The sequence below is a fragment of the Carassius auratus genome, unplaced genomic scaffold, assembly GCF_003368295.1.
Source record: "Carassius auratus strain Wakin unplaced genomic scaffold, ASM336829v1 scaf_tig00000566, whole genome shotgun sequence".
NCBI lineage: Eukaryota > Metazoa > Chordata > Actinopteri > Cypriniformes > Cyprinidae > Carassius > Carassius auratus.
Window position 1 is genome coordinate 1 of NW_020523310.1, and position 21,529 is coordinate 21,529.

The following is a 21,529-nucleotide window of genomic DNA, read 5'->3' on the forward strand; positions in this document are numbered from 1 at the left end:
CAAAGACAGAAAATAATCACATTTAGCTTTAGGATAACAGAGGCCATTTATTCTATAATATTAATGAATGTTTACATTCTCAAACTTCTTGATGTAGTTGTATGTGAGCAGGTCGGCTTCTCTAAAGTCAGACTCTGGGTCGAGTGCTTCCCCGACCAAACCCTTCCAGAAGGATCCGAGCAGATCCAGAGGCAGAGGCACATCCGCCCGGATGGCAATCCCCAGCAGCTGGCCGAAGAAGTTCAGCAGCTGCTCTTCTGCGTAAGTGATGGGGCACGGAGTCAGAATGAACTTCCCCTGCAACACACACACACACACACACACACACACGAGTCAAGCTGAGAGCATGTGCAATCATCCTGTAGCTCTTGAAGGAAGGAGGAAATCCAGCAGATCAAACATGCAGGTGCACCTTATTGCGATTAGCAGCAGCGCTGGGACACGGGAGGAGAAGAGAGAGCGCCGAACTCTGCAGCTCCTTACACACTTGCCACAAGAAATGCCTGAATGAGCCGCCTGAGAAACATGACAAGCAAGAAGCATGTAAACCGGACTCAGATTATTGTTATTATTAACTAAAACCATTCAAAGTATAAAAGAAATAATACAAATGTCAAAAGCAGATAAACTTAATAAAACTTAAAACCGAATTTCAGATTAAAACTGGCCAATATGAAAAAATGCTACCCAAATAATACTGAGCAGGGTGGAAATATAGTTGCTTTATTGCTTCGTACACTATGAACAAACAAATAGAAAATATAACTATACAATTCATTATTTTATAATTTAATGATAGCCTTTTTTGCGAGAAAATAAAATCATGAAATAAAAATTGATTCCTTAATTTTTAACGATCTGTGACCGCATCAAACTTGAAAAGGAAAGTTTATACTACATAAAATAAAAAGGTTGAAAACAGTTAAGTTAGTGCTGCTGCTATTAGTTACCTGTCAAATAGTATTGTTATAATTAAATAATAAAACTAACTGACAAATGAAAGTGAAAATATGAAAATATTGAATGACTTCAATGAAAATTAGAAATTGATGTACTGAATAACAGAAATAAAATATGTTTAAGTACTAAAATGACTAAAAATAAAAAATAAAATAAATCCAAATACATACTAGATTTTTTTGTATATTACAGTATATTTTAGTAAATGTAGAATATAATATATATTAAATACTTTAAAAAAAAAGCTAAAAAAACAAACAAAAATAACACTTTTTTTGTCAATTTAAACCAAAATTACTAAAACATGCTAATTTATCTTCTTTTTTTTTTCTTCTTTTTTTTACATTTTGTCCACAACCAGCATTATTGTTATTGTATTTGTTATTTGTACTGTAACTATATTAAAAATATATATATTTTTTGTTAATGGAAATGAAGCTGAAATAAAATATCAGAACAACAAAAGCTATGAATGCTGCCCTGCCATCAAACTGAAATCAAATAATTTTAAGTTAACTAAAGCTAAAATAAATAAACCACATAACAAAATGACTAAAACAAACTAAAATGAAAACTGAAACCATGTATAGAAATAGAAAGGCTCAAAATGTGATCTAATGCGATTTAATTAAGAGTAGAATTGGAAAGCTGTGAGTCCCACAGAAGGAAGCTCTGTGATGTCTGGTGTTCACTGACTGGTGCCGTGGACCTCCTCCCCGGTGAAGCGGATGTTAAACGCGTAGGTGGGGTCTCCTCCGCTGGCGATCCGCACACACAGCTGAGACGAGGGGACGCAGGACAGCTGACGTGCCGCCTGGCAGAAGTACGTGTCCTCTGCTGCACGCATCTCACCTGCGGGACACAGATCGCAGTGAACACAAACCATGGTTTCTGGGTTTACATGCTATTTTCTTTTCCATCTAGCCTCTGAACGATGCATATTAAAGTAGTGTTAATAAGAGAAGCTCTGCTGTGTGTACGGAGGTAAACACTGTACTGCTGTTGATCATGAGCGCCACCTGCTGTCAGAGAGTGACTCTGCGTCTCGTTCAGAGATGCTGCTCTCTCCTTCACATGTGTTTATTTATAGTTTCACAAAAATAGTGAAGTCAAACCATTCTGTTTTTGGCTTCAGATTTGGAAATGACACACTCTGATTTAGATTAAAAACTGCTCATGTTGCATGTACGCTGCATCTTTGTCTGGATCGTGATTAAAATGCGGTGGTTGCCTCTCATTTAAAATGGAAAGAGCAAAGACAAAGCCTTGTTTTGTTTATATGAAGATATATTTATATGAGATATATATATATATATATATATAATATATTTTTTTTTTTTTTTTTTTTTGTGTGTGTAACTTATTTGATTTAAGGTTTGTTTTAAAATTGAAATGTTTAAATTTCACAAAGAAACATGCAGTAATAGCCAAGTGAAAGGACACATTTTTAATTTCATTTTGTTAAAAATAATCATGAGAAAATATAATCGTGAATCGAATGTTTTTTTTTTTTTCGATCGTGAATTGTTAAGTTTTTATTTACAAGTAAATATCGAAGTGACTTTTTCAAATATCACTTTGAATAAAGAACAAATCTGAATATGATGCAAATCTGCAAAAATTAAGTGGTTAATAACAAAAATATCCTTTATGTATTTAATCCCATTTATTAACCAATAGAATTACCAAAATATAAAAAAATAAATAAATAAACAAGCCACCCCAGATTTGAAAATAACTCAAAAGGTAACAGAACGCATTCCTTTCCATAAAACGTAACTAAGTAATGTAATGATTTCTTTAATTACAAAATAAATGTAACTGTTATCAGCTACAGTAACTGAATTTTTTTTTAAATAAATTACAGTTTCTTTTGAAAATGATAACTATTATAATATTTATTCACACACATCCATATGTATGTGTGAATTCAGGATATGACACGTGTTTATTCGATAATGGATATATGTTAGGAGAGCTCCGGCCGAAAATGAAGTGGATTTGCGCATCTCTCAGTTAACAACGGCTCTGTGTAGTAACAGCTGCTCTATGTGAAATCACGCACCTGATGGAATTAACCGCTGATTAGAGAACCGGCTTTACTGACGAGATGCGCATAATGATCGGCCGATCGTGATCGGAGCACCCTTAGTATATGTATATGCTTTATTTTGCTGTTGCAAGATGAACTATTCAAAGACTTGACTTCAAAAAACAGTATCCTAGCTATTAAATTATTATTCTTTGTAATGATTTTAAATCTACATTTAACGTCAGAATGTCCCTGTAAAGTTAACCCTGCATGGTTTAGATGTGATGAACAGTTTCAGAACTTTATCCATTTGAAAAAAGAAACAAAATGTAATCAGTTACATTACTTGAATAAAGTAACTGAAATAGTTACACTACTTGTTACACTTTAAAACAGGGTGACTTCTAATCTGTAACCAAAGTATCCTTCCCAACGCTGGTCACTTTCTAAGGGAGTAACACGATACTGCAGTGCATTACTGTTAAGAGTCACTTCCCCAGCTCTGTGTGTCTCTGATTTACCTCCCACCATCTCCAGCGGGTCGAGCGTGATCTCCGGCGCGGCGTGATCCGCTGTGCGCTGGACGCTTGCGTTCAACACCCGGTTCATAAAAGTCACCTTGGTGTCGTAAAAAATCAGGCCTGCAGAAGAGATCGAGAGAAACAGGATTTCTGGTTATTAGACAGTGTGGTTCGTAAGATGCCTGTGTTACTGGTTTCTTTTGGCTGGTGTTAGTTAAGTGTGTTTATGTTTTATTTATTTATTTTCTTAACCTTACACATCCCATCTCCTTAAGAAGAGTCTATTTTAATTTTTAACATTTAATTTTTCATGTGTTTTCTCACACAACCCATAGACGTTGTGAACAATAACGGCTCTTAATTGTAGTTAATGTGCACCAGTAGTGTGCTTCAAATCTTAAAAGTATATGTTTAAAGACTGTACTTGCAGATAATGCAACATTAACAAAATAAAAGGAACAATTACTTGTACTTAAAGACACTTTTATAACAGTTAACACATATAAGTGTACTTTAAAGTACACTTTAAATCATATTTCAAACACAATAGTAATTCTAAAATCACAAAGTTGTACTTAAGTCCTACTTAAGTGGATCAAAACACTCAAAACACAAAGCTACGTGCATTTTATATAAATGTAAACTATTCATTTAATTGTGATTAGCGCGCGGTTGAGGAACTGAAAATATTAAAGTATATTCTTTTAAAGTGTACTATTTTTGTAATAAATGCTGTTTTTGAAAGCACGCTTAAGTGTACTTTTTTCCTCAAGGGAATTTATACAATTATTTTGTCAATTTTATTTGCAAAAATATATCAAATCATCCTACATATATGAAATATAGTGAGAAATCACCTTTATCATGAAGCACTTTGAGTGTCATTTAGTACAGCGATGGTATCAGATGGTAATACCATGGTATTTTAATAATATACAGTGGTTTTTAACGTTTAACATTTTTAACGTTTAACCAACCAATCCAAAAAACATGGTACTTTTTGGTATTCTTCTATAAAGCTAGTAAAGAATCAACCCTGAGCAGTGTCTTGTGTGCGTGTGTATCGATGCCTGACCTTTGACCTCGTACAGAAGCGCGGCGATGCTGTTCTGATAGGTCTGTGTCAGCCTCAGCTCCACTAACGGCAGGAAGAAGCTCTCCAGCGTGCTGTTGATCGACTGCAGCAGAGCAAAGCGCAGACGCAGACTCTCCACAGGAACGCCTGTGTGATCACAGTCACCTTCAGACTCATGCTGACTCTACATCTCACAATCCAGATCTAACAGCAGAACATGGAGATGCACTCGCCTCTCAAGCAGGTGACCTGGGGGTCGGCGGTGTCCTGGGCGTCCAGGTACACTTCGTGAGGATGCAGGCGGGCAGGAGTGATGGCCAGGTGTCGGCACAGACGGTTAGCAAACTGGACCAGAGCAAAGTCCATCGCAAAGGTCCATTTTCTACTGGCTTTCTGAGCGTGTCGGGAGTCGATGCATGTGCATCTGAAAGAAGAAAAAAAAAAATTCACAGAGTTGCAGTCATTATTCTAGCCATTTAAAATTACTTTCCCCAAAATCAAATCTCTAGTTTATTTGAAAGCCAGAACAAGAAACACCTGCAGAAGCATATTTATATATTATTCTCAAGAATAAAATGTGAGCCAGGAGCACAAAACCAGTCTTAAGTGTTGAAATTGAGATTTAAACATCATCTGAAAGCTGAATAAAGATGCTTTCCATTGATGTGTGGTTTGTTAGGAGGACAATATTTGTTTGAGATACAACTTTGAAAATCTGGGGGTGCAAAACAAATCTAAATACTGAGAAAATCAAAGTCGTCCGAATGAAGTTCTTAGCAATGCATACTAATCAAAAATATCTTCATGGAACATGAAGTTTACTTAATATCCTTTTGATTTTTTGCATACATTTTTTATAATTTTCACCCATACAATGTTGTTGGCTATTGCTACAAATATACCTGTGCTACTTCAGACTGGTTTTGTGCTCCAGAGTCACAAATGTTTCTTAACTGATCTTCTCTTTACTTAAGAAAAAAAAACATACAAATATTTTGCACTACCAAAAAAAAAAAAAAAAAAAAAAAAAAAAATATATATATATATATATATATATATATATATATATATATATAAAGAATATTCTTATGTTGTTCCTTGTTTTTAAGTTTAAACTGAAAAATAATAAAAATTCTTAAAAACAATCTTTTTAAAAAGCTTTGTAAATAACTTGTCAATAACTACAAAGCTACATTCCCATTGGTCTCTAATGTGTTTAATGAATGTATTGTGTGGTTTAATTTAATTATTTCATTAATTTATTGAGCATTACACATATTTCCAGTAAGTTAAATGTGCTTGTTCTCTGTAGATCATCTAATCAATGATCCGTCATGAATATACATCAAGTGTCTTTTAGCTGAATTTGAAATCCAGTAAAAGAGTCAAACAGAGTCTTGTTTTAATTTCATAATTATGGCAATTTCAAGAAGCATTATAGAGCAAAAAAATATGTAAATTAATGTGATAGCTCTTTTAAAAAAAAAACTACTTAAAATATACAGTGCATTAAAACATGTTTCCCAAGTTCTGGATTCCCGTCAGATCAGGTGCTCTGAAAACAGTTCACACTTATCTTAAGACATTTCTTAACTTAAACTTCCTTTTAACAAACCTTTCAAAGTGTAGGTCATAACCGCAGGCCAGGATCGCCCTCCAAACGCTGCGGATATCCTGCTTGGCTCTGTCTAGAGTAAACTTGTGGAAACCTTCCAGGGTCAGAAACTTCTCCTCTGGCACTGATGGACAGAGGTTTATCAGACAACACTCAAACCATGCATCTATTCATTCATTCATATCATGTTTTCATAAGAAATTCAGAAATCAAGAATGGCATTGAATTAACCTTCGAGCTTTTTGGCGGGAGACTTTTCAGGGTCTTTTTCCTCAGGTTTGGTCTTCTCTGGAGATTTTGGCTTAAGGACTGTTTTTTTCTCACTTAGTACAGTTCTGGAAAAACACCATGCAGAAAATATCATAGTCCACTAAAACTAAGTAGATCATTTTTGTTATTTGAAAAAAAAAAAAAAACTGATATAAAAAAAAATCTTAAATTACTTAAATAACTGAAAATTAAATACAAATGAATATAAAAACTACACCTTCAGATTAAAAAAAATAAAATAAAACAATTTAATGATAACAGAAAATATAAAAATTAAACTAAGTAAAAAATGTATAGTATTGTTTCTCTCAAAAATTAGGTCTGCACGATATTGGGAAAAAATTACATTGCAATATTTTATTTTTCTGCGATATATATTGCGATATGAAATCTAATAAAAAATGTTCTTACAAACAAAAATGGGGTGAGCACACTTACATTCTCATTTTAAATGATTTAAACATCGACACCATCATGTCAATTGATTAATATGCGCGAGGGAGAGAGAGCAAGACAGCGCTCGAGTTGTTTGAAGATGGTGAGCTTGCGGCCGAGGCTCGCTTTCTCTCTCGCACTCTCTCTCTCTCTCTCTCGCTCGCACTCTCTCTCTCACGCGCGCTCTCTCTCTCTCGCGCGCGCTCTCTCTCTCACGCGCGCGCGCTCTCTCTCTCACGCGCGCGCTCTCTCTCTCACGCGCGCGCTCTCTCTCTCACGCGCGCGCTCTCTCTCTCACGCGCGCTCTCTCTCTCACGCGCGCTCTCTCTCTCACGCGCGCTCTCTCTCTCACGCGCGCTCTCTCTCTCACGCGCGCTCTCTCTCTCACGCGCGCTCTCTCTCTCTCTCTCTCTCTCTCACGCGCGCGCTCTCTCTCTCACGCGCGCTCTCTCTCTCGCTCGCACTCTCTCTCTCGCTCGCACTCTCTCTCTCACGCGCGCTCTCTCTCTCTCACGCGCGCTCTCTCTCTCTCACGCGCGCTCTCTCTCTCTCACGCGCGCTCTCTCTCTCTCACGCGCGCTCTCTCTCTCACGCGCGCTCTCTCTCTCACGCGCGCTCTCTCTCTCACGCGCGCGCTCTCTCTCTCACGCGCGCGCTCTCTCTCTCACGCGCGCTCTCTCTCTCACGCGCGCTCTCTCTCTCACGCGCGCTCTCTCTCTCTCTCTCTCTCTCTCTCACGCGCGCTCTCTCTCTCACGCGCGCTCTCTCTCTCACGCGCGCTCTCTCTCTCACGCGCGCTCTCTCTCTCTCTCTCTCTCGCTCGCTCGCTCGTACTCTATTTCTCTCTCGCACGTTCTCTCTCTCTCTCTCTCTCACGCGCGCTCTCTCTCTCTCTCTCTCTCTCTCTCTCACGCGCGCTCTCTCTCTCACGCGCGCTCTCTCTCTCACGCGCGCTCTCTCTCTCTCTCTCTCTCTCTCTCTCACGCGCGCTCTCTCTCTCTCTCTCTCTCTCTCTCTCACGCGCGCTCTCTCTCTCACGCGCGCTCTCTCTCTCACGCGCGCTCTCTCTCTCACGCGCGCTCTCTCTCTCTCTCTCTCTCGCTCGCTCGCTCGTACTCTATTTCTCTCTCGCACGTTCTCTCTCGCTCACGCTCTCTCTCTCTCTCGTGCTCTCTCTCTCTCTCGCACGTTCTCTCGCGCTCACTCAATTTCAATTTTCAATTTAGGTGAGCTTTATTGGCATGACAAAAACTGTACATTTGTATTGCCAAAGCAGTGGCAGCTGGGCTGCTTACAAATAGTGCACATATGTATTTACAGAAAGAAAAAGAATAATAGTAATAATAAAATATATAAAAAGTATTAACCATGTAGTGCAAAGTGAATTAGTGTATGTGAATGTATAAGTTAGAAATAAAATAAAATAGAATATGGTATTAGATTTACAGAGGCAAAATATACATCTAAGTAATACAACACAGTAATATGGCGTAACATAATCTACATGTGCTGGAAACATCAGGTCAGGGCAGGTTGAGTGTTTTCTCTAACATCATGACAGGCAGACACATACTGAGCAGCAAATACACAGCAGTTCTTGTGTTCTCCTAACAGATACGGCAGTTTCTCCTGGTTCGGAAGAGTTTTAAATGTCTGATGGATCTGCTGTATTTGATCATAGAACCCTGTCCGTATGTCCGTGTATTTGGGGCATTCTGTTAAGAAGTGCAGTTCTGTTTCCATCTGATTCAGATCACAGTGTGAACACAGTCTCTGCTCCGCTGGCAGCCATGTTTTTCTGTGTCTGCCCGTCTCTATCTTCAGCTTGTGTCCGCTGAGTCTGTATCTGGTCAGTGTGCTTCTCAGTTTCTGATCTGACACTGTGTACAGATACTCTGCCATACTGTACTCTCTCTTTAGAGCCAAATAGCATCGCATTTTACTCTGTTGTTCTGTTTGGGTTTGCCAGTGAGTGATGTAATTGTGTTTGATTTGTGCAGTAATCTGATTGATTCTGATGTGATTCAGAGCATCAGTAGATGTTAGTGAAGCATCAGTACTGAAGCTCTGGATCAGCTGAGGGAGGGGACTGCTTTCTTTGCTCATCTCTTGGTATTGAAGGGCTTTATAATGATATGATTGGGGGTCACTGAGTTTCAGATGTTTCCAGAATTTAATTGACCTTTTTTGTATCTTTACGATTAGAGGATATTTGCCTAATTCTGCCCTGCATGCGTTATTTGTTGTGTGCCGGTGCACGTGTAATATATTTTTACACAGTTCTGCATGCAGGGTCTCAATTGGATGTTTTTCCCATTTGGTGAAATCTTGATTTGGATTGGTCAGTGGACCCCACACCTCACTGCCATAGAGTGCAATGGGCTCAACTACTGATTCTAATATTTTCAGCCAAATTCTAATAGGGATTTCTATAGGACATTGCCGTTTTATGGCATAGAAGGCCCTGCGTGCTTTATCTCTCAGTTCATTCACAGCATGATTAAAGTTTCCTGTGGATGTGATTTTCAGACCCAGGTAGTTGTAGTGTGATGTGTGTGTTATTGGGTTAGTGCCTAGTGTAAATGTGTGTTGTGTTCCCTGGGATCTGGATCTTTTCTGGAAGATCATGATTTTGGTTTTCTTCAGGTTGACTGTCAGGGCCCAGGTCTGGCAGTATTGTTCTAGCAGGTCCAGGTTCTGCTGTAGACCTTGTTGAGTGGGAGACAGCAGAACCAGATCGTCTGCATACAGCAGGCATCTGATCTGTGAGTTGTGTAGTGTGAGGCCAGGGGCTGCGGATCGCTCCAGACTGCTTGCCAGTTCATTGATGTAAATGTTAAATAATGTTGGGCTTAAGCAGCAGCCCTGTCTCACACCACGCTCTTGGGAAAGATACCTCGTACGTTGGGTGCCGATTTTTACGCCACATTTACTTTCAGTGTACATTGATTTGATAAGGTCATAGGTTTTACCTCCTATGCCGCTTTCAATAAGTTTGTAAAACAGTCCTTGGTGCCAAATTGAGTCAAAAGCTTTTTTAAAGTCAATAAAGCATGCATATATTTTACCTTTTTCTTGGTTGACATGTTTTTCAATTAGAGTATGTAATGTATAGATGTGGTCAGATGTGCGGTAATTTGGTAAAAATCCAATTTGACTTCTACTCAGTACCTTGTGTGTGGTGATGAAGTCTAATAGTCGAGCGTTTATTATGCTACAGAATAACTTTCCCAGGTTGCTGCTCACACAGATGCCTCTGTAGTTGTTAGGATCAAATTTATCTCCGTTTTTAAAGATTGGTGTGATCAAGCCTTGATTCCAGATGTCAGGGAAGTGACCTACACTTAGAATCACATTGAATAGTTTTAGAATGGCCAATTGAAATTGACTGCTTGTGTGTTTTATCATTTCATTTAATATCCCATCAGGTCCAGATGCTTTTCTGGGTTGGAGGTTTTTGATTTTTTCTTTAAGTTCTTTATCAGTTATTGGGAAATCTAATGGGTTTTGGTTATCTTTGATTGCTAATTCTAGTTTTTCCAATTGGTTGATTGTTTGGTTTTGTTTACAGTTTTTGTCTGTTTGTACTTTATTAAACAGTGTTTGGAAATGACTTTCCCATATTTCTCCATTTTGGATTGCCAATTCTTCATGATCAGTTTTTTTTCAGATTGTTCCAGTTATTCCAAAATTGGTTTGTGTTGACTGACTTCTCAATTATTGTGAGCTGGTTTTGGGTGTATTGTGCTTTTTTGGTTCTGAGTGTATGTTTGTATTGTTTTAGTGTTGCACAGTAAAGAAGGCGGATCTCTGTATTATTTGGATCTCTGTGTTTCTGATTTGAAAGTGTTCTCATTTGTTTGCGAATAGTTTGGCAGTCCTGATCAAACCAATTTTTGTCATTTTTGGGTATTAGATTTTTTCCAGATTTTGTTTTCAATTTGGATTGTTTTGCTGATTTTTCAAATATGTAATTTAAATCTTTGACCGCAAGATTGACACCTTCATTGGTGTGAGCATAGATGTTATTTAGAAAGTTATCTATCAGTGCTTGTATTTTTTGGCTGCTGAGTGCTTTCTGATATTCTTCAGCGCTGTTTTCGGCCCATCTGTATGGTTTTCTGATGTTGTACAGTTTACTGGGCTTTGTGTTAATGTTATTTTCAGTCTTTTTGAGATACACAGTGATTTGACTGTGATCGGACAGAGGGGTTAGTTCTCTAACAGTGAATGATCTGAGAGATGAAGGATCTATATCTGTTATCATATAGTCAACTGTGCTATTCCCAAGAGGTGAGCAAAATGTGACTCTTCCTAAAGTGTCTCCTCGTAACCTACCGTTGATGATATACAGACCCAGGCTTCGACAGAGCTGCAGGAGGTCTTTCCCATTCTTATTCACTATATGATCATGGTTATTTCTGTGGATATGGGAGAATGTGTTATTAATAACAGTCAGTTTGTTGTTGATGTATTTGCTCCCTTGTGTGTCAGTGAAGTCCGGCTGTAGTCCTGTTCTTGCGTTCAGGTCTCCACAGATGAGCACATTTCCCTGGGCCTGGAAGTGGCTTGTCTCTTCCTCTAATATGGAGAACGTGTCTTCTCTGTAGTAGGGGGACTCTGATGGTGGGATGTATATGGCACACAGGTATATATCTTTTCTGGATGGGAGCAGTTCCTTGTGGATTTTAAGCCAGGTGTAGTATTTGCACTGCTTCACTGTGTTGATGTGTTTGTGGAGTTTTGATTTGTACCAGATTATTTGTCCTCCTGAGTCTCTTCCCTGTCGGACTGTGTTGAGTTTTTGTGATGGTAGGATGATTTCTCTGTAGTTGGGTGGGCAGTGGGTGACGGTGTCTGCCCTGCTCCATGTCTCCTGTAGAATTATAATATCCATATCTTTGATGCTCTTCTGGAATTCAGTGTTTGAGCTCTTTAGCCCAAAGGCTGCTGAATTCAATCCTTGAATATTCCACGTTGATATTGACAGAGTCATTTTAAGAGTTCACGGTATAGAGTTCTTGTTTTCAAAAATAGAGGTAATCCTTTTCTAATGTAATATAGTGTTTTGGAAAAGAAAAGTTTTTTTTTTTTTTTTTTTTTTTTTTTCATTGTTAGGCAGGTGTTTGCATGCTGTGTGGCCTTTCATGCTGTCAGCTGGGTACTGATGTAGTTCAGCAGCTGTCTGATCTCACTCATCTCCAGTGTATTTGCTTGTCCTTTCAGGGCCTGAGCGTAGCTCCTGGAGTGTGGGAGTGGTGCTGGGTTTGGTGTGTTGTCACCTGAGGCTGCATGGGCGGGTGGAAGGCTGGTTGCTGCTGCTGATGTTGGGTTGTTCCTCATGTTGCTTCTCTGCCTGGAGTGATGTTTTTGTGGTTGTGGGTGTCTTGGGTGGTGATCTGGTGCAAACTGGGGTTTCTGCTGATGGGCTGGTGTAGATCTGTGGTGGTGTAGTGCTGGTGCATGGGGTATCCTGATGTGGATTTTAGCATGTTGTGGGGGTCCCTGGTATTGTGCAGCCAGTGGTGGTCGTTCTCTGTGATGAGTTTGTAGGTTTATGCTGGGTGTCTGGTTTTGTGTTCTGTAGGTTCGCAGCTGTGTTGTTTTCAGGGGTGTGAAGGTGTTTTGTCTGCCCCACGCTGTGTCTTTCAGTGTTTTTGCAAACACATTGACTTTGTCCTTCTTTATGTGTACATGGTCATACAGGTCCCTGATTGTGATGGAGGGGTGATGAGCCAGGTGTACATTGGGCAGGCGAGCACATCCTTTGGAGATGTCAGCGTTGACTCTCTGGATGGTGTCTGGGTGGATGTCTCTGCGGGGTAGGAGGGTAGAGATGGTGATCTTTGTGCTGGGGTAGATTTCTGTAGCCTTCTCTGCTACTCTGCAGATCAGCTGCCCAACTCTCTCCTGTTCCCTTCTCAAGTCGTTGGTGCCTGTGTGTATGATGATATGTGAGGGTGTGCCAAAGGTGGAGTCAGAAAGTATTCTGAGGGCATCCCCTGTTTTTGGGCACCAGAGTTTTGTTGTTTTAAGGCCTGGAAAAAGTCTTTCTCCTTGTAGGAACTTCCCATTGGAGTCCATGAGGATGGCAATGTCAGCCTCTGTTTTCACTGGCTGTTTCTCAGCTGGGGTTGTAGCTGTCATGTTTTTCTGAAGGATCTCTGGTTTTTTGGAGGCTGCAGGTGTTCCTGCTTCCTTTTGGCTGTTGCTGGGCTGTGATGGTTTGGTGGGTGCCGGAGATGTGCTGCTGGACTTTGGATGTGTAGGTGTTGGTGTGGGGGGGGGAGGGGGGACTTTGGGGGCATTCACAGGGGTAGTGAGACACCTCATCTGTGTTGTTAGGTTCTCCATCTGTTTGTCCCTTTGTTGAAGCTCTTTTTTGAAGCATGCAAGCTCCCTCCCCATGTAGTCTTTCATTTCTGAAAGTTCCTTCCCCATGATCTGTTGAAGTTCTTTGAGGTCTTTTTTGAGTGTTTGCCTGTCCTGATACAGAGTGTCCATTTCCCTTTTAAGTTCTTGGATGGACATTTTCAGCTGGTTTCTCATCTGGTCCAGCTGTTCTCTCAGTTGTTCAGTGTCTTTAGTGGACAGGATGTGGACTTGCTCACTCAGTTCCACTATTTCCACTTCTAGCAGTGCTAAGCTGTGCTGTAGCTGGACAACTGTGTTGTGTAGTCCTGTGCTTTGGGGAAGACTGATGTTCTCTGTGGTTTCTGGAGGGGTCCTGTTCTCTGTGTTGTCGTGGGTTGAAGGCTCATTTTGGTCAGTGTCTTCTGGTGTGTCTGTATGGGTTTGCTTGCAGGGGTTTGCTTCATCTCTTTCCACCATATCTTTTAAGCAGTGGAAGGTCTGTTCAAAGTTTGTGAGGGCAGCACTGTTTCCCTGTATCATTACCGTTCCATTTTGATAAAAGTTTATTGTCAGGTGTCTGTTCTCTGGGTCTTTTTTCTGCGTCTTCATAAATGCACAGTTGTCTGCCTTTACAGATTCCATGTTTGGTGTGATACTGGAACAGTGTGCAGGAGGCGGTGTGCCATGCAGTCGGTTGTTCTGTGTAGAAGAGCAGGTTTGTGGTGATGGTTTTGCCCCTACTGTTTAAAGTATCTTTAAACAGTGTTTCTGGGTTTTCCTTCTGAGTTTTGAGCTTGTGTTGTTGTCTGCTCTTCTCAGACTTGATGTCTGGGGGGTAGGAAAAGGTGTGAGCTCCAGTCCCCATTGCTGGTGTTGCCATGGTAATGCCGTTTACAGGTCTTTGATATTGATTGTAATGGCTCCGTTAATCCAATCAGAAGGTGTGAATGACAATGGCCCTCTTTTGTTATTTTAAATTGCTATACCGTTCTATAGCTGTAGTATGCCAGGAGACAGTTGGTCAAGTTTGTTTGCAAAGTTTATAAAAGAGTTTATAAAAAGTTTCCCTTTTTAGTTGAATTTATCTTGAATTTATCTTGACAGATTGCTTTTAAAGTTATTTTAGTTGGAATACAGCTCTTGTTGTCTTACCTCCATCAAATGGAAAGTTGGGGGTCCGTTGGTTTTGTTTGTCCTTTTGCAATTTTTGGTCCTTGTTGTTTGTAGATGGAAAGGTTATTAAAAAAAAAAATTTTTTTTTTGTGGTTAAATCCTTTTTAAGATGGAATAAGATGGAATAATCCTTTTTGTTAAATCCGTGAAGTTTGTAGGTGGTTCTTCTCCAGCAGTTTTTGTGTTCGTTCCCTTCTGAAGCCTTGTTGTAGGGTCCACTCCAGTGTCCTTTTGTTTAGGTTCCACGAATTTTTCTTGTTTTCAAGAGATTTTCTCCTAATTTCTTGTAAAAAAATAAATATTAAAGTATTTTTTTTATAGTGAACTTGTGCTCACCGTCCCATTTTAGTTAATTTTGTGTTTTTATCTTTGGTTTACCTCATATTAGAAGCAAGAAACTCTAGAAAGACTAGGAGCTCATGTTATGCATGACCTCTCTCTCTGAAAGCTCTCTGCTGTCTCTCTCTCTCTCACATGCTCGCTCTCTCTTGCGCTCTCTCTCTCGCTCGCGTGCTCTCTCTCGCTCGCGTGCTCTCTCTCTCTCGCGCTCTTTCACACTCTCTCTCGCACTCTCTCTCTCTCTCTCTCTCTCTCGCTCGCTCGTACTCTCTTTCTCTCTCGCACGTTCTCTCTCGCTCACGCTCTCTCTCTCTCTCTCTCTCTCTCTCGCATGCTCGCTCTCGCTCTCTCTCTCTCTCACACGCTCTCTCTTGCGCTCTCTCTCTCGCAAGCTTGCGCGCTCTCTCTCTCGCTCACGCGCTCTCTCTCTCGAGCTCTCTTTCACTCTCTCTCGCACACTCTCACTCTCTCTCTCTCTCTCTCTCTCTCTCTCTCCCTTGCATAGTCTCTCTCTCTCTCTCTCTCGTGCGCTCTTTCTCTCTCTCGCTCACGCGCTCTCTCTCTCGCGCTCTCTTTCACTCTCTCTCGCACTCTCTCTCTCGCTCACTCTCACTCTCTCTCTCTCTCGCGTGCGCGCTCTCTCTCTCTCTCTCTCTCTCTCTCTCCCTTGCGTAGTCTCTCTCTCTCCCTTGCATAGTCTCTCTCTCTCTCTCGCTCGTGCGCTCTCTCTCTCTCGCTCACGCACTCTCTCTCTCGTGCGCTCTCTCTCTGCCCTGTTAAACTGACAGGACTTAAAAACACATGCAAATGATAAACTTTCACTCTATGATGGTTAAGCTGTGCAATTAATCTGCGAATCACATTCTTACAGTTAATCACATCTACAGTTAATGAATAACGGATCAACTACGACAGCCTACATCACACATCTTGCGATGTGACTATCGTGGAATCGAACATTGCGATATCGATGCTTAAATGACACATCATGCAGCTCTATTAAAAATACATAAAATAGCACTGGTACTACTATACATCTTATGGTGGCAGATTAACTTTTATATATTTCAAATGAAAAACAATGGTTATTTAAAATGTATCTTAAGGTAAGGGATGATTGTATTCAATATGTTAAATAATTTAAATAAATGAATAATGAAAGATGTTTGATATTTTGGCAGTCTACACTCACCTCCCACTGTTCAGCGTGGACTTCTCTTTGGCCGGGGGTTTGGTGATGGATCTTTTTGTGCTGACCACCTTGCCCTGGTGCTGCTCTTTGCCTGCCTTGCTGTGCTTGTTCTTGTTGGCCTTTACTGTGCCATATTTACGGAGAATCTGTGTGTGCAATTAACAAAGGTTAATCATTCCTGCTTTGGTCTGGTCAAATACTTTGTGTCTGTTCAATATGGCCTTAAATGTGATGCTAACAAAAAACAAGAAAAAGTAAATACAAATAAAATACAATAGTAACACATGTGTGAATTACAACTAGGTATGTCAATTTTTTGACATTTTTATAACAATAATCATTATTTTTGTTGATTATTAATAATAACTGTTAATACTTCATAATTATTATTTTGCAAAATGCATGTGGAAGACTCAAAGTGACCATGTGCATGTAGTGAAACAAACAAACAAAAAACAATATTTTCATGTTTAATGATAAATTAGTTATTTAATAATAATAATAATACTAAATTAATTACTGTTCCAAGATTTTCACCTGCATGAGCTGGTCATCAAGCAGCTTCTTGGGCGGCCGTATGTGTGTAAAAAACACGTGGAGCAGGTTTCCTGGTGTCTGAGAGTTCATCTGCTCTTTGCTCAGATAAATATCTGATATTTTCACTGGTTTTGTTGGTATGGAGCTCAGCACCTGCTCTGCATAAACGCAGCTCTTAAAGATGTCTGTCAGCACATCACGTGCTTCAGGAACCAATTTATCTCCTATAAGAACAAAACATAATATCAACAAAGCAAAAAAGAATGATAGAATAAACAAAAAATAAAATAAAAAAATTGATGATAACGAAATCAACCAACCTCTGATCGATTTATCAAGGAAGTACTCCTCTAGGACTGAACTCCCTTGTGTGTCAAATAAACTCTGATTTACACTGGAGACGGTGAGGATCTCCTCATTGGTCATCTCCATCAGCTCCTCCTCTCTTTCCAGATTGGAAAGGCCAATGAGATCACTGCTGTTAAAAAGACTGGCCCGAATCTTCTCTACTTGGGCCCGTGCCCTTACCTATAAGACAAAAGCAAAAAAATTTTTTATTTATTATTTAGAATCTAATTTCTTTTACAAAACGATTAGTGTTACTAGTGTTGCAAAGGTGTTTTAAATGGTTCATATGCAGTTGCAAGGGTGCTCTAGATGCGTTTTATCATTGTCTGAAAATCTGGTGAATGCAGTAGGAAGAGTTTGAAAAACTTTTAGCCAAATTAATCAAAAAAGTTCTAAGCATATTTAAGTAATTTGTCATGTTTTGTACAACTAGGTTCAACTGTATTTTGTTGCCTGTTCCTACATGTGCAATGACAATAAAGTTGAATCTAATCTAATCTAAACTAGGTGGCAAGCACTGGTATTTTCAGCACTGTCAAAATAAAAGTCCAGCTTCTGACGCTTATCAGCCTCTCCCAACCCCCAAAAAACAATGACCGATGCTAATTATTAAAAAATGCCAAATATCGGCCGATATATCAGTCTTAGCAAAAACCTAATGGCCGATACCCATAATTAAAAAAATATCAAATATCGATTGATATGCAAAATTTATTTTGGTCTTGCAAATTAACAGTTGATTAATACTGGATATCATTTAACTTGTCTCAAGAAATCTAAAGTTGTAGGGTAAACCAAAGTAACTAATAAAAAATAAGACTGATAGTTGCTTGATTATTGATACTGGACAAGTAAAACAGGCTAAATACCAGCCAATATATCGGCTTTGGCAAAAACTGATCACTAAAAAAGGCTAAATAGCAGCCAATATATCGGCTTTGGCAAAAAACTGATCACTAAAAAGGCTAAATACCAGCCGATATATCGGCTTTGAAAAACCTAAAGGCTGATACTGTCACAGTGTCTGGTCTGTGTATCCCTGGGTGTCCACTAGTGGTCTCACTTCCCATTTCCCACAAGCCTTTGTCCGATTCATCACTGTTAATTGCCACCTGTTAATTGCACAAAGCTGTTCCCAGTTTCATCGTTTCACCTGTCCATATATACCCTGTTTGTTTCTATCGGTTCATGGAGTCCTTGGTTTATGTCACCCTGCCTTTTCGTGTTCCCTAGTGTTTGTCATGTTTCGGACTGCTTTTGTGGATATTGGCCTCTTGCCTGACTGGATTACGATTATTTGGATTCTCCCAATAAAACACTGCAAATTGGATCTCTCTCGGTTTGTGTGTACGTTCGTAAACAGGTACTGATAATTACAAAAAATGCCAAATATCAGCCAATATATTGACCTTGCAAGATAACAATCGTTAATACACATGCACAGAAATTGTGCATTCTCAGTTAGTCATACTTTTCCCAAAAAATTACATAGTCAAACATCTGTTATGATGTGCTTATGAGCAAAAGGGATATAAGTGCATGTCAAAATAAATTAATCTGAAACATGAGCTTGGCATACCATATCAATAAACACAATGCTAATTTAAGGATGAACAACAGTAATAAAGATGTTTGTAAACACCTTTACTGTTGCTGGTCCCACTCACCTCGATGACAGCATAGCCTTTGATTGGTCGTGCCACACTGGCTTGGATGTCTGTGTACATGGAGCTCCCATCAGAGACTGATGTCGCAACACTATCCAACCGCTCACCAATGCTGCCGAGACTACCTGACTTCCTGTGCTACAAAGAGACACATCAAGACTCTCCTGACTGGACACTGTGTGGGGATCCAGCGGTGCTTTGTGGTTGGGAAGGTGCTGGTTGAGGGGTTACCAACTCTTGATTCACCAGCAGCTCAGTGGAAGCCCTGGAAGCTCCCTCTAAAGAGCTGGATCCTGATGTCTGGCTCGCTGAAGCCGAGGCACTCATTGCTGGCATTGCATTGTTGCTGTTAAGGCTTCCTGCAGTGCTATCTCGCTTTGCATCTTGGGAATACCTGAAGTTTCAGCTTTGGTTTTTTTAGGGTCCTCTTCCTGAACTGGAATAAAGATCTCATCCTTGAAGAGACCGCCGTGTGCGTTGCAAGCCTTTCGGATTGCATTGCGCACCACAGATTCCTCCAAGTGAGTGGGGATTCCTGAGAGCACGAGCAAACGACTGTGAACGGTGGAGCCAACCAAGGCTTGGCAGGCATCTGCAACCGCATCTTCAGTGACGCCCAGACCTTGAGGGTCCTTGTTAGCAAGGTGTCGTAAAATCAAGAGTAACGTCAGCCCACGGTGAAACCACAACATGTCCTCTGGCTTCCCTCCGGCCATGTTTAGCAAAGCACTGTCACATTCTGATGGTCTCCCTCCACTTCCAGAACCATGTTTTCCTGAGACTGATGCAACTGTGGCCCCTGTACGTTCGCGCTTTAGCTTCACCTTTTTGCGCTTCGAAAGCAAGCTTGGATTTTGGGGCGTCTGGCCCGGAGAGGATGGAGAGGAGGAAGAGGAATCGCTACAGTTGGTGGCACTTGTAGACGATGGGATGCCTACCACCGATGTCCCCGCAGCTGTACTGAGCGGCAGAGTCACTTCGGCGACTGCCAGACACACCTCCATCAGGGCGTGGAAGTAGGTCGAGAAGCGGCTCCGCTCGTGACGAGCGCAAGTGCTCCGCTGCTGCCCGTTCCAGAAGTGCAGGAATCTCCGCTAACTGACCCCCAGTTTTGGGTCTCGTGGTCATAAAGTTTTCGTAGCTCGGATTGAAGAACCATAAGGACTGTTAGGCAAGGGTTGAAAAGCAATGTAATGTGGCTAGACAGCCCCGAGGGGGTTTTGCAATGCTCGAAGGCCTGGATCTTGCGGAGAAGCTCTGCAAGCAAATGGAAGACCAGCTCCTTGATGCATGGAGCAAGATCGGTGGTCCACAGAAGCCCACCTAAACACAGATACAGCAAGTGTGATGCTGGAAAAAGAAACTGCATGGGAAGTTTTACTAGCATGTTTTACTTGATCCTTGTGGGAAAATAAATGTTCATTTCTTACCCAGCAACTCTACAACCTGCATAAGCACAGAACTGGGCACAGTGTCCAGCTCATCCTCAGATCGGTCAGTGGTTTCCCCATGGTGTAGGTCAGCAGCTGTTCAGCAAGGCCATAGCCAAGGGAACTCAAGAGGCAACGAGTGCAATACCAAGCACTGCACCAGGAGGAGGAGATACACCTACAGACAGTGACCAGAATATGAGTTACAGGTACTCTTTATTTTCTAAATGCAGCTTACTATCTTATGCTGTGAGCATGCGGGCTATTCTTGAGAAAAAGAAGTGCACTTTAGCATAATCTAAAAAAGAGATCTATGGAAATAATATATTTGAAAGAAAAATACTTAAGTGTCTGCTTAATATTAATTGCAAATAAATAAAAAGAGTTTAAATGTATATTTTTGACCCAAGCAGGACTTAAGCACATCTTTATTCTATTGTCTTCGTAATATGAACAATCACTTACGGGAATCTATGTTTAAAATAACTTCAATAGAAGCTTATGAGCCATGCATTTAAACATTTGTAATAACACATTTATAATGAGTTGCAATTTAGTGCATTTAAAATATATTAACCTTGAATGTAATACTGAATTATAATCAAGTACTTCACATGTGCTTTATTATGTTTAAACACATCTAAATGTGTTAAAAAATTTTTTAAACAATTTTAAAAGAATTTCCAAAGTAAAACTTTTTTTGACTATTACAAGATCACTTTTTAAAATTGTACTTAAGTGCGTTAAGAAAATATCATAAAAGTGTCTCTCTTCAAGTGACGTAAGTGGCCTTTTATTTTAAAATATTATCAACAAAAACACAAATAAAATGTAAAAACATTTCAAGGATTTGAAGTGTGCATACAATATAATTAAATGATGCTGATTTAAGTGGCACTTTGCCTCACTACGGTAATACATTTTTTAAAATATATATAGAACATACCAAGTAAGAATCTTCTAAGTAGGGTTAATCCTAAATCTTAAATGTCTGTACAAATGTAACCATTTACTTGACGTGCCTAGTTTGACATGCCTCTGTCAGTGGGGATGATGATGCTGGATACTGGTTGGCCTGTGGGTGAGGGTGAGTCCTGTATTGGACGAGAGGCGTCCAGAGGGAACACACTGCCTCCATCAAATTCAGCTGGCCATTTCGTCGAACCTTATGACCAAGTCCATACACCATTACGCGAGTCCAAGAGCCTTATATAGAGAGGAGCTAAGAGAAAAACATGACGTGCAAAACATGTTTCTTGCTCTTTTGAAATAATTAGTCTTACACTGCAAAACTCCCTGACTAATGAAAGCATGGGGCAAAAACAGGTCATTTAGAAATATGAGTGCTTGTGACATCCATAGAGAAAACTCGGCTAATGTTGTGTTGTCAGATACTCAACAGAAACTCACTCTTTGCGGCAGCTGAGTTGGCTCTCTTTGCAAGAACGACCACAAACGCGGCCCCAGGGAAGTTCACGTCCACGTTGACCTTGGACTCTGTGATGGGAATCTGTTCCAGCGGGAACTGCTCTGGAGCGCTCTGAAAGTTCAGCAACACTAAAGCCATTACCACAATAACTA

At 40.2% G+C, this 21,529-nt stretch overlaps 1 pseudogene; it reads right to left on the minus strand.

The window, feature by feature from the left end:
• Positions 1–51: 51 nt before the first annotated feature.
• On the minus strand, positions 52–21,137 carry LOC113069053 (probable E3 ubiquitin-protein ligase HECTD4; annotated as a pseudogene).
• Between the last annotated feature and the right edge of the window lie 392 nt (positions 21,138–21,529).